The sequence below is a fragment of the Equus przewalskii genome, chromosome 22 (assembly GCF_037783145.1).
Source record: "Equus przewalskii isolate Varuska chromosome 22, EquPr2, whole genome shotgun sequence".
Taxonomy (NCBI): domain Eukaryota; kingdom Metazoa; phylum Chordata; class Mammalia; order Perissodactyla; family Equidae; genus Equus; species Equus przewalskii.
Window position 1 is genome coordinate 31,577,654 of NC_091852.1, and position 15,110 is coordinate 31,592,763.

Here is a 15,110-nt window from a genome sequence, read left to right on the forward strand (position 1 = left end):
AAAGATGGTGATATTTATTATTTCTGGGTGGTTGAATTGTTTCTCTACCATTAAATTTCTATTCACATTTAATGCATATATTATAAGTGGGCAAAAAGAGTTTTCACAAGTTTGAGAACACATTTGTTACAATGAAGCAGGATTTTCTTACATGTTTATTTATATGTTGCTCATCTTACAAAACTTGGTCCTTTTCAACCCAAGAACACTTCTCTCCTGCTATTGGCTGACCAGGTCTATTAATTTGCCTAAACACTCATTTTTGTATGTCACATTGCTCTTATCTTCTAGCACTATGTGGTGAGGGTGCTACACATACATTACATGGTTTCCTACTCCTCAGCCTCACTGATTGGTGACTGGTTTTTCTATCCCTGGGGCATTCATAAATGAATTTTGCACTAAATAGCATTATTATTAATATTGCTGTCCACATACTCCAGGACTTCCAATTTTTCCTATTTTATGTTAATTACTGCCTTTGTTTTTCACCACCTGGTCTTCTAAAGTTTACTTTATGCTTTATAATATATTCAGAGACTTACTTCATTTTAGATTCTTTACTACCTTATACTATTTATGCAGTTATAATCATATTTTATATGTCTAGCACAATATTCATTGGCTTTCTATGATCACAAGATTCCTCCAAGTCTGGGAGGCAGTCTCATGATCAGACAGGTTATATGGCTCTTTGTCCCAGAACTGACATTGGCTGTTGTGTACATGCCATGAGTATATTGTACAGAAGAGGATTCTTCTGTTACAAAGAAGCCAAAGCTAATTTGACTCATAACTTTTAAACATTCTTATTTGCAAAGACAATTTGCATCAGTGTATAAACAGCATGTATAAAATAAAATATTTAAAGATCAAAATGTGCTTTGCTTTCTTTGGAATTCCTTTCTTCATTACCTCCGTATATCTAAATCCCATCCATTCTTTGAAAACAAGTGTCACCTTTCCACAGTCTTCCCTCATTTTCCCAGATGGAATTAATCTTTCATACTCTAAGGCCCATAACAATTCTATCCCAGTGATTTCAAATACAACTCACAATTTTCTAACTTGTCCTGTAATTATTTAGGTTCAAAATATCTCTTCCTTAATGAATTATAAACTATTAAATACAGAGTTTATATCTGATTTATGTTTGAATTACTGCAAGATCTACCTAAACATGGTATGTAACGTACAAATATGAATGAATGAAAAGGTTAATGTAATTAAGCAATATATTTAACATTGTGGCATACAGAGCCTAACGGGGATAAATTTAAGGGCTGATACAGTTTGACAAATTCTTTTCGGTGATTAGTGATTGTCTACCTTTAGTCACGTGAAAAATCTACTCACTGGTTTATGCACATGAATGGATAGATTAGATATTGTACAGTAGTTTCTCAGTAATTTCTTGCAAATAACAACTGCATCTTAATTCCTGAACTGGGGAATGTTAAGTTCAGCAACTATCCTTGTGCAATTTTGTGACCTTTTGAGGAGAGACTGTTGATCCTCTCTCTGATTCCTGACAGTTCATTTAAATTATCTGAACATTGCAGCAGCTGAATGTAGACAGCTATTTTCGTGGACTTCAGCCAATTGCAACATACAAAGGGATACACAAAAATGCTTAAAATAAACATGAAAAATAGTGAGTATGATGCCTCTCATATACAAAATTCCTCTTCTTTTCTCACTTTTGAAATAAAAATGTATTCCAGAGCATTGAATTATTATAGAAATCAATCTCAAATAATTCTTCCCATTGCCACCAATATCTGCTTAATCAGAAAAATATTCTTCTAAAAAGAGAAGACATCATTAAAGAAGAGTGCCTCAATTCAGTTACACAACAAAGAGGTGTTTAGAGAAAAATGAATCCTATTTCTCTGTTAACTATTAGATTGACTAGGTGCAATCCCACTTGAAGAACAATAGAACTGGCACCTGTAAGTTACAGAGGCCACCATTGTACACACCTGTGTTGCACAGACTCCTCTTCCAAACGAACTATAACACACATATCAAACAATAATAAGCACGAGTTCTCCCAAATAAGTGTGTCTATATATCCCTGAAATTTTGAAAACCAGCTCTCCTAGAAGATTATTCACTGTTCCATTTTTTATCTAAAGATGGGTACCAGCCTTTTAAGAAGACACCAAGCATACTGTGTGACAATAAAGGGGAGAAAAGTGTCCACACTCTGAGCAAGATGAAACCAAAACTAGATGATCTGAGCAGCAGACTGTAAAGTCAAAGAAGCATTAGCGATGTCATGAGATGAGAACAGGTCATCCAGAGGCCAGGGAGAACAATCCTAGAGCGGAAGATGGGCACGAGACACAAAGCCACCCAGAGATGTGAGCCTTCCTTTCTCTCTTGAAATTGTAGTGAATTCCTAAAGACCAACTGAGAAATAGATTGACAGTTCAGATTCTCCGGGAATGCCAGATATAAGTGGAGTCTATATCGACCCATGAAATAGTTTCCAAGGGCCTCCACTAAGCACTCATGAGAAATATTGGAGGCAGGGCAAAGATGGGTGTGCCTCCATCAGAGACACACATGTGCAGGATTTACCAAGCGTGAGAGTGGGGCACGAGTATCTGCAGAAGCCCATCCATTCTCCAGAAACTCTTCATATAAGGAAATGGTGGGCAGCTGCTAGAGACAGTCACAAAACCTCCTGTGTCCTGAACCTTTTTTGAATATGAAGCAAAAGTTACCTGCCCCTGGAGAAAGGGCAAGAAATGAGTCAGTGTCCCAGAGCTGACGTTTCTTTGCCGTGAAGCAGAGCTGACTTCCTCTAGGGTAGGCCAGGAAACTCTTCAATCCCCCATCTCCGGCAAAGATCAGCTGCTGCTGGGGAAGTGGCAAAAATCCCAACTGTGTATAGAATTCCGCCCCTTTCAAGGAAGTACTCAGCTGCCAAACTGAGGGAAAGAAACTTACACCAAGATCTCCCACCTGTAAGCGACAGAGTTTAGGTGCCATGAGGGGAGAAGCGGGGAATCTGCCCGCACTCTCCAAGTGCACTGGGAAGCAGGCAGGAATTCCGAAAAAACTCTACTCCTGAGGCTCAGACGTCCAGGAACTGCCTAAGACTGAGGGTGGAGAAGGAGAAATGAGAAACCACTCCTGATAGCCCAGAAGCCTCTCACCAAAAAACAAGGAACATACTTGTGCCCTAGGAGAGGGTCAAGAGCACAGAGACGGCACCCTTCCATGATGCAGGTGTGCAGGGCCTGCTGAAGGCTGGGGGTGACGCAGAAACACTGAGAAATACCTTCCTCTGGGACCACTAGCCCCCCACTAGCCCAAGGTTATAGGAGCTTAACACTAGAGAATATCCGTTTGCAAAAAGAATGACCTCAACTCTTACCACGTACAAAAATTAATTCAAAATCGATCGTGCACCTCAATGCAAGAGCTGAAACTATAAAATTTCTAGGAAAAGAACACAACTTTAAAATGTAGTAAGACAAAGAAGATATGAGTGGCAAATAAGCACATAAAAGACGCTCCTCATCTTTAATTATTAGGAAAACGCAATTTTTAAAACCGCTATGAGATACTGCCACCCAACCCCTAGAATTACTAATATAAAAAGACTGATCATACCAAATGTGGTAAAAACAAACTCTCATTCCCTGCTGGGGGAATGCAAAATGGTGCAGTCACTTTGAAAAAGTTTGTCTTTTTCTTTTATAAAGGGAAACATACATTTACTATATAAGCCAAGTATATAACCAAGAGAATTGACAGCAGGTGTCCACACAACAACCAGTATGTGAATCGTTGTAGCAGCTTAAGCTGTAAATTCCCCAAAGTGTAAATAACTCAAATGTCTTTCAACTGGTGAATGGATAAACAAATTTGATTTGTCTATAAATGGAATACTATTTAGCAATAGAAAGGAACTACTGATATATGCAACAAGATGGATGATTCTAGAAAGCATTACATTAAGTTAAAAAGCTGGACACGAAAGACATATACTGTATAATTCCATTATATGATGTTCTAGAAACACAAAACTATGAGAATGGAAAACAGATCAGTGGTTTTTAGTGGCTGGGGAGGCAGGAAGGGGCCTAACTGAAAAGGGGCATGCGGAAAACTTCAGAGTGATGAGAATTCCAGATCTTCATTGTGGTGGCCTTTATACGACTGTACACATATGTCAAAACTTGTAAATTGACCTTTTTGGATGTAAATTGTCTCAAAAAAAAGAGAGAAAAATGAAAACTTTCAATACTTAGCTCTGTTCAGCCAGGCTTATGAACCATTGCAATAGTCAAGCAAAAGATACTGCATTCAAGCAGAAGTTGCTGACTATCCCTTTGTATCTGAAATTTCTTGGTCAAAACTTATAACTGGAGATGGACCAGGTGCATCCTGATTCCAAAAATTCTATTACTCAAGGAAGCAGGTGTAACTTATCTTACTTTTCCCAAAACAATTAATAAAGGCAGTTGTCACTACAGGATATGCAATTGCTTAGAAAGACTATAGAAATAAAGGTTAGCAGAAAAACATTGGAGATCTGTGGATGAGGTATCTCAGAGAGAAATAATAAACAAAGTTCAGGATAGAAATAAACTTCCTTGGCTTTGTTCTTTCATATTATTCTGGGTCAAAATTAATTCCACCCAGCCTAATTTGGTGTGCATGTGTGTGGTGTATGTATGTGTTTTTCCTTGAAGGTTTTAGCAAAACAATTTTTTACATCTGCGCTTTCAATTCCTGTAAAAGCCCTGAAAATGGAAAGACTAGTTCATCCTAAAGAATAGGTCTTTGATTTTATTTTCATTTATGAAGAAAAGTAAAAAGTAGATACAGAAGATAAGCTCTTACCCTTTCACAGCCTGCTGCACAAAGCAGTGTTTGAGATGGGAAGTGAGGAGGAGGAGCTCTGAGTATTCACCGTGGTTCTCTAGTGAGGAAGACACTCAGCTTCTTAATTACAAAAGTACCTTCACGTTAGCTGTCTGAGTTCCTGTTAGCGTTGGTTCAAACAGAATAGGGACATGATGTGGCTGGATGTGAGTGCCAACAAATGCTTAGGTGGCAGAATTTATCATGCATGTCCTTTATTGTGAACTTTCCAGTGGTATGTGACAGCCTATAAATATCACCTGTCATGAAATGCTGACTTGTGATCATAGATGCTTTACCACATCCCAGAGTGAATTTCCAGTTCTCCTCTAACACACCTCCCAATTTTTTGCATCTTTGTTGTATGTTTTTCTTTTGAAAGTATTTTATTATCTGTTTTTCTTGTTGACTTTAATATAAATTAAAACTCTGAAATCATTAAAGAGGCCTCTTCCAGGTCTAAGATCCATGAGCATATGAAATAAACTCTATTAAAATAAACATATTCACTAACAGGCATGTAAATCAGCCAAAGTATTAAGAGCAAATTTTTCTGAACTAAATAAAAACGAACTTTCAAAAAGGTTTAAAAAATTTTGAATGTATATGAAATAGACTTTTTATATCACCTTGAAAAAATGATCACCCAAGGGAGATGTATATACTTTGATGTTTCATCCAGGTCACTCAAGCTATTTTTTGTCATTGTTTGCCAAAACCAGTAAGTATATATCTGTTTGGATTTTGTAACACAATGCCTGTTTAATCACAAAATGTCTATTTGTGTTTCTTTTGTCGTCTTTGGTGGGCCCTAAATTTAACATATAATGAGCTGTAACAAGGATAGGAACTTACCATATCAGAATTTACGTCCAGAAGTTATTACTAATAAGCATTGCTTTTCTTTATCAATGTCATCAGATGGTCCAAAATGACTTACAGGTCTCTGACAACCTCATTTTTAACAAGTAATTTATTAAGTGGGACATTTAACTCATCCACATTTGGAAAATATAATTATGTTGTATTCAAATTCTCTGAAATCAGACATCGTGGGTTATTGATAAAATATTCTATCTTTTTTCCTCTTTTGATGTTCCTCACAGCTTTGTTTATAAAGTACAAACTAAAAACAGACTAAGTGCCTGACATAAGAATGTTGTTTTAAAATATCCATATTTTAAACTATTTTAGGATCATACATCATGATCAAGTGGGATTCATACCAGGGACACAGGGATGGTTCAACATCCACAAATTAATCAACGTGATACACCACATCAACAAAATAGAATAATACAAAGGGATTCTATATATCTATAGTTTAAAATATACTCACGATGTATTGCAAAGTGAGACAATCAAGTTATATACTAATATGTGTAATAAAATAAATTGGGGAGAAAAAAATGTGTTGTCTGCATATGAGGGTGAGGGAATTCCAAAGAAGAATATTTTAAAAAAACAAACACTAAGTTGTTAACAGCGGCCATCATTTGATTGCATTCTGGGCCATTGTCTCTTCTTTTATTTATATTTTCTCATTTTTATGATGAACATGAAACGCTTGTGTAATCAAAATGAATATCTAAAACTCATTAAAACCCTCAAGTCAGACTCATGGGCAAAAGAAAATAACTGCAAACAAACAACTATTTAAAATAAATACAGAAAGCCATGTTTTAAATCTGTAAGTGCCATACATATGCTGAATGGTTTATTAAGATAGCAGTGTTCTGTGTAACTAATCGTAAAGTCAAGAATGAGGCACAACAAATATGACAGGTGAAGTGGCAAAGATGGTTTAATGCCCATATCAGCCTGAGGGCACTGCTCCATGAGTTTTCTGGGTAGTTTCACAGAAGTAGTCACAGAACAATACCTATGAGTTGATTCTTCCTTCCTAATGACACAGGAAGCTGTCTGTTGATTTAAAATAAGATACAACTCCTGCAACCAGAATTCAGCAATTCATGAAAAGGATCATACATCATGATCAAGTGGGATTCATACCAGGGACACAGGGATGGTTCAACATCCACAAATCAATCAACGTGATACACCACATCAACAAACTGAGGAATAAAAACCACATGATCATCTCAATAGATGCAGAGAAAGCATTTGACAAGACCCAACAGGCATTTATGATAAAAACTCTGAACAAAATGGGCATAGAAGGAAACTGCCTCAACATAATAAAGGCCATATATCACAAACCCACAGCCAATATCATACTCAACTGGCAAAAACTGAACGCCATCTCCCTGAAAACAGGAACGAGACAAGGATGCCCTCTATCACCACTCTTATTTAACATAGTACTGGAGGTCCTGGCCAGAGCAATCAGGCAAGAAAAAGGAATAAAAGGAATCCAAATAGGGAGGGAAGAAGTGAAACTCTCACTGTTTGCAGACGACATGATCTTATATATAGAAAACCCCAAAGAATCCATTGGAAAACTTTTAGAAGTAATCAACAACTACAGCAAAGTTGCAGGGTATAAAATCAATTTGCATAAATCAGTAGCATTTCTATATTCTAATAACAAACTAACAGAAAAAGAACTCAAGAACACAATACCATTCACAATCGCTACAAAAAGAATAAAACAGCTCGGAGTGAATTTAACTAAGGAAGTGAAAGACCTATACAATGAAAATTACAAGGCCTTTCTGAAAGAAATGGATGGTGACATAAAAAGATGGAAAGACGTTCCATGTACATGGATTGGAAGAATAAACACAGTTAAAATGTCCATTCTACCTAAAGCAATCTACAGATTCAATGCCATCCCAATCAGAATCCCAATGATATTCTTTACAGAATCAGAACAAAGAATCCTAAAATTCATATGGGGCAACAAAAGACCCTGAATTGCTAAAGCAATCCTGAGAAAAAAGAACAAAACTGGAGGCATCACAATACCTGATTTCAAAACATACTACAAAGCTACAGTAATCAAATCAGCATGGTACTGGTACAAAAACAGGTGCACAGATCAATGGAACAGAATTGAATGCCCAGAAATAAAACCACACATCTATGGATAGCTTATCTTCGACCAAGGAGCTGAGGGCATACAATGGAGAAAAGAAAGTCTCTTCAACAAATGGTGCTGGGAAAACTGGAAAGCCACATGTAAAAGAATGAAAATTGACCATTCTTTCTCACCATTCACCAAAATAAACTCAAAATGGATCAAAGACCTAAAGGTAAGACCTGAAATCATAAGGCTTCTAGAAGAAAATATAGGCAGTACACTCTTTGACATCAGTATTCAAAGGATCTTTTCGGACACCATGTCTTCTCAGAGAAGGGAAACAATAGAAAGAATAAACAAATGGGACTTCATCAGACTAAAGAGATTCTTCAAGGAAAATGAAAACAGGATTGAAACAAAAAAACAACCCACTAACTGGGAAAAAATATTTGCAAGTCATACATCTGACAAAGGCTTAACATCCATAATATATAAAGAACTCACACAACTCAACAACAAAAAATCAAACAACCCAATCAAAAAATGGGCAGGAGACATGAACAGACATTTCTCCAAAGAAGATATATGGATGGCCAAAAGGTACATGAAAAGATGATGTTCATCATGGCTGATCATCAGGGAAATGCAAATCAAAACTACACTAAGATATTACCTTACACCCATTAGAATGACAAAAATACCTAAAACTAATAGTAACAAATGTTGCAAAGGTTGTGGAGAAAAAGGAACTCTCACACATTGCTGGTGGGAATGCAATCTGGTGTAGCCACTATGGAAAACAGTATGGAGATCCCTCAAAAAATTAAAAATAGAACTACCATATGACCCAGCTATCCCACTACTGGGTATCTATCCACAGAGCTTGAAGTCAGCAATTCCAAAAGTCCCATGCACCCCAATATTCATTGCAGCATTATTTACAATAGCCAAGAAGTGGAAGCAACCTAAGTGCCCATCAACAGATGATTGGATAAAGAAGATGTGGTATATATATACAATGGGATACTACTCAGCTGTAAAAAAAGAACAAAATCGCCCCATTTGCAACGACATGAATGGACCTTGAGGGAATTATGTTAAGTGAAATAAGCCAGATAGAGAAGGACAAACTCTGTATGACTCTACTCATATAAGGAATTTAAAAATGTAGACAAAGAGAACAGATTAGTGGCTACCAAGGGAAAGGTGGGGTGGGGGGTGGGCACAAAGGGTGAAGGGGTGCATCTAGAACACGACTGACAAACAATAATGTACAACTGAAATTTCACAAGATTGTAACCTATCATTAACTCAATAAAAATTTAAAAAAATAAGATCCAACTCCTACTGTAAAATACCAACTTGTGAAGAAGCACTTAATAGTGATAATAGCAGTAGTAATAATGAAAGCACTTGTTCAGTGCTTCACTATGTACCAGGCAATGTTCTAAATGTTGTACATGTAAAATCCATTTAGTCCTCAAGACACTATGATATAGTATTACTACTAGCCCATTTTTTAGATGATGAAACTGAGGCACATAGAGGTTAAATAATTTATCCAAATACAGCTCATCAATGGGAGAGAAGATCCAAATTTAGGCAGCCAGAGTCTGTGTCCTTAACCACTATGATATACTACTTCTCAGCAGGAAATTAATAGGACATTAACAGAAATAATATCCACATGTATACATAACTTGTATTTATATTAGGAACTATTTTGGTGGACCGTCTATAATTGCAGACTCCTAGCAGGCAATCTTATGTGCAAGTCCTCAGAAGCTTCTGTGCTAGTTCCCAGAAGTTTTCTCTCTGCCCAGAGTCACCCAAGGCCCTCATAGGGCTTGCATGTCACAAGGCGAGATGATCTCCTACAAGGTTTCCATGTTGCTTACAACATCCCTGGGTATTTTTCACTTTCTATAACCTCTGAGAAACAGTTAACACACTGTGTTTAATGGAATAAGCTTGACAAACCAAGTGACTAGAGGAAAGAAGAAAATAGTCCCTCCCACATCTCTTCTGGAGAAGCCGCCATGAATTCTCTCAGCTCATTGACCCCGCTCCCACATTTTCTGGTCTTTTCACTGAACCCAGGAGATGAGGAAAAATAAGTTCCCACCATGACCCCACATGTAAGGGAAGGCCCTGAACTTGGCTAACACTTCCCCTGGGAACAGTCTAATATGCCTACTCTACTTTTACTGGGTCTCATATGTTCAAAACCAAGTCTCACTAAGGGTTAAAATTGTTAACACGGTAAAGTCTTGTTCTTGTGAAATCCAGGCAGCAGCACTGATTTAAATAACTGGGCTACTTAAAAAGTTAAACAACAACACAATTTATAAATACATGTATCCTTTTCTCATTAATTATCTTAACCATTCTTTTAGTCGTTGGGCAAAAAAATACATTTAATAATATGCAGAAATTCAAAATCACTTTTGTGTGTGTGTGTGAGGAAGATTGTCCCTGAGCTAACATCTGTGCCAGTCTTCCTCCATGTTTTGTATGTGGATGCTGCCACAGCACGGCTTGATGAGTGGTGTGCAGTCCGTGCCCGGGATCCAAACCCTTGAAGTCTGAGCCACCAAAGCGGAGCATATGAACTCAATCACTATACCACCTGGCTGGGCCCCAAAAATAACTTTTGATATTGCATTTTGACCATTTAATTAATGGTTTGTAATATCCCAGCACCAAATTTTTATAGTATCATTCAGCTCATGGGTTCTGATAAATATTCCGTGAATGTTCTGGAGATAGCAGCTGGGATGGCAAACACCTGAGTCTCCATTCCCCTCATCAATCTTAAATTTTCTGGGGACATGTGACTAGACTGTAGCTGATACAAACAGAAGAAAGAGTTGGGGAAATGCAGCAGCTCAACCAAGTCCTCCCTGTTTCTATCTAACTTTGAACTTGCCACAACGAATTATTGATTCTGACCATGCTCCAGTCACTCATTTCAACTAACCTGAGCCTGGAAGACAGCCTCAGAGTCAGAATCACTAATTTCCTATACATAAATGCAAAATCTCTGAGGTAACAGATACAGCATAACTGTTTTTGTCTGTGTCTCTGGCCTCCTCTATGCCTTCAGCTCCACCTTCTTTCTCAAGGTCAGTATTCAAGGACATACTTAGGTTCAGAAGTTATCACAAGAAATCTTTATGCCAATGCCTATGTGACTTGAGCTTTTTCTCTTCTTTTCTGCAGAAAAGCATTTGAAGTGCTTGAATTCTTTGATAACCGCTCCCCTAGAAGACTGAGCAAATTTGTTGATGAAACAGAATACTTACATTTGAAAATCTTGTGCAATAAATATAGAACAGATCAACTTTTTAAAAAGAAACATGCTTTTTAAAACATATTTGAAATGTTCTCAATGACAAATACTCTTTGATCTTTGAGGTGGAAGGAATAGTCATTAAAAAGTGAAACTAGGTTAATCCACATTGCTATAGTTCTCACCCACTGACTCACACTTATTCAGTCTGGGTAATGATTACAATTACATGGTAGCCCAAATTTTCCACTTCCGAGCTGTGTTTCCTAAGGCTGTTGCTGAACCACCAAATTGCCTCAGGTGACTATACCCCTGTGCATGAAATTATTTTCAACAGCCTGAAGCATAACAGAATGTTTTATGTGACAAGTTTAAGAAATATTTCTTATCACATGGCACAGGAGTCACTTTTTTACCTCTGTTGCCAATCTGATCTATCTGATTTGAATTCTTGTAACAATCATTTTCATCATTCTTGCTCCGCGTCTTCCAGACACAGTGTCAAACTAATATATAAATAAAATTGCTTTCTATAGCATGAACACCTTAATTGTGATGCTTTCCATCAAGTAATGCCTTAGACATTTACTAGCTCCCCTTAGATTATTAAAAACTTTTGAAGAAATGCAGAGTCAAATAACATCAACTCAACAATGACAATGACAGGTAACTAACAAAAAATGACTTTTTGTTAACGCCTGAAAGATATTAGTTTGATGCTTGACAATATTCAGAAACGTGTGGTGGGAGCACAATTTGAAAGAATCATTTAAGCATTGACGCTGCTCTAGAATTATATAACGCCTTTCTTCAGAAAGCTCAGAGCATTTCCAAGTACAAGCCTGTCTAGACGAGAATAACAATGGGGCTAACAGTGGAGAATTAACAGAGGCCCAGGGGCATGTGTTCTGGTCCCTTGCCTCACTTTGCAGACACGTGATTCACCTCAGGGAATTTCAATAAGATGCAGAGGAGAAGACGTGAGGCAAACAACATTTGAAAGAACTCAGCTGAGTTTCTTATGCTCCCAGTTATGATTAGTGTCAACTAAACCATTTTAATCTTATCACTTTATCATGCATTTATTCAAATGTATACTAAGAAAATATCTATGAAGGGAGAAATCTCATAACCTGGTAGTTTCGTTAGTCAAAATTTTCCATAGTGAGTTTGCATGTCAGCTCATGGTAGTTAATATCATACTTCCATGAGTTTTTTCAGAGGAAGGAAAGGTAGGAGAGAAGAAATAATGAAAGGAAAAGGGAACAACAATACAAAATAAAAGGGAGATGAGTTAGAATGGAAATTGATGCACTGAATTTACTGCGACCTAGTAAATTTGTGATCACAAATTTGGAAATTTATAAAACAGATTTATCCAGTTTCCTGGATGATTTTCAGATTCAAATTCTGATTTGATTTGTTTTCCATTTTCCCTGTTTCTCCCTCTCTATTCAATCTGTTTAATTACTGGCTATATTGTATAAAGTCTATATAGATTTTGAAAGTTAAGTGTAACCAAATGGTATAGCAGGTTTCAGATAGAAAGACATGAGGCATAGAGGTTATTTGAAGCTTGTGGAAGAATGTAGACAAAGGAATAAAAACAAGGATATAAGAGCAGATACTCTCTCTGGGAAGCAATGAGCATGGAGACCATACGACAGCAACCTATTCAGATGGAGAAGGGTGAGATATCATTAGGTAGATGTGAGAGATCTTTTAGAATATCTGACCCCTGTATGAGGACTTAAACTTTGCACACGGTATTACTTTTCCATTGCTGTTGTAATAAATGACCACAAATTTAGTGGCCTAAAATAACCTCCATTTATTATCTGACAATTTTGTAGGTCAGAAGTCCACATACAAAGACTCTGAATAGCCAAAGGAATACTGAGGGAAAAGAACAAAGCTGGAGGTATCACACTCTCTGATTTCAAAATATACTACAAAGCTATAGTAACCAAAATAGCTTGGTACTGGAACAAAAACAGACACACAGATTAATGGAACAGAATCGAGAGCCCAGAACCCACACATACATGGACAGCTAATTTTCAACAAGGGAGCCAAGAGCATTCGATGGAGAAAGGAGAGTCTCTTCAATAAATGGTGTTGGGAAAACCAGACAACCACATTCAAAAGAATGAAAGTAGACCATTATCTTACACCATGAACAAAAATCAACTCAAAATGGATTAAAGACTTGAATGTAAGACCTGAAGCCATGAAACTTCTAGAAGAAAACATAGGCAGTACTCTCTTTGATATCAGTTTTAACAGCATATTTTCAAGTACTGTGTCTGACAAGGCAAGGGAAACAAAAGAAAAAATAAACAAATGGGACGGCATCAAGCTAAAACGCTTCTGCACAGGAAAGGAAACCATCAACAAAAGGAAAAGGCAACCTGACAATTGGGAGAAGATATTTGCAAACCATATGTCAGATACGGGGTTAATATCCAAAATATACAAAGAACTCATACATCTCAACAACAAGAAAACCAACAATCCAATTAAAAAGCGGGCAAAGGCTCTGAACAGAGATTTCTCCAAAGAAGATATATGGATGGCCAACAGGCATGTGAAAAGATGCTCAACATCACTAGCTATCAGGGAAATGTAAATGAAAACTACAATGAGGTATCACTTCACTCTGATCAGAATGGCTATAATTAACAAGACAGGAAACAACAAATGTTGGAGGGGATGTGGAGAGAAGGGGACCCTGTTCACTGCTGGTGGCACTATGGAAAGCAGTATGGAGTATCCTCAGAAAATTAAGGCTAGATCTACCATATGAGCCAGGTATCCCACTGCTGGGTATTTATCCAAAAAACTTGAAAACACAAATGCATAAAGATACATGCACCCCTGTGTTCACTGCAGCCTTATTCACAATAGCCAAGACTTGGAAGCAACCTAGGTGCCTGTTAAGGGACGAATGGATAAAGAAGGTGTGGTATTTATACACAGTGGACTACTACTCAGCCATAAGAAATGATGAAATTCAGCCATTTGTGACAACATGGATGGACCTTGAAGATATTACACTAAGTGAAATAAGTCAGAGGGAGAAAGTCAAATAACACATGATCTCACTCATAAGTAGAAGATAAAAACAAGGCCAAAGAAACACGCAGAAACAGATTGGATTGGTGGTTACCAAAGGGGAAGGGAGAAGGTAGGAGGGAGGAGGGAGCAGGGCGAAGGGCACAAAGGGGTGATTAGGCACACATGTGTGGTAATGGATTGTAATTAGTCTTTGGGTGGTGAACATGATGTAATCTACACAGAATTTGGAATATGTTATGATGTATACCTGAAAGTTATATAATATTATAATTCTGTTACTGCAATAGAAATAAATAAATAAGTAAACAAACAGTAAACACATACAGTGTGATTCAACAAGGTCCTCTGCTTAAAGTTTGAAAGGCTGAAATCAAGGTATTCACAGGCTGTGTTCTTTTTTAGAGGCTCTGGGGATAAAGCTGTCTACGAGCTCATTCAGGTCATTGGCTGAATTCAGTTCTTCACAGTTGTAGGACTGAGGTCCCTGTTCCTTGCTGGCTCTCAGACAGGAGCCTGTCTTTGGTCCTAGAGTGGGCCCACATTTCTTCTCATGCCTTCCATGTGGTCGCCTCCAACAATGGCAGAACAAGGGCTTCTCAAGCGTCAAATCTCTCTGACTCCCCTTTTGCCATATTCCTCTGAGTCCAGATAGAGAATGTTCTCTACTTTTAAGAGCTCATGTGATTAGAATGGGTTAACCCAGATAATCCAGGATAATCTCTTTATTTAAGGTTCATTACTTTAATTCCATATGCAAGGTCCTTTTGCCATGTCACGTAACGTATTCACAGAGATTTGGCCATGGGCATCTTTGGAATGCCATTATCCTACCATGAAGCATTTTCGCAGATTCCCTTGGCTGCCTTCTTCTTT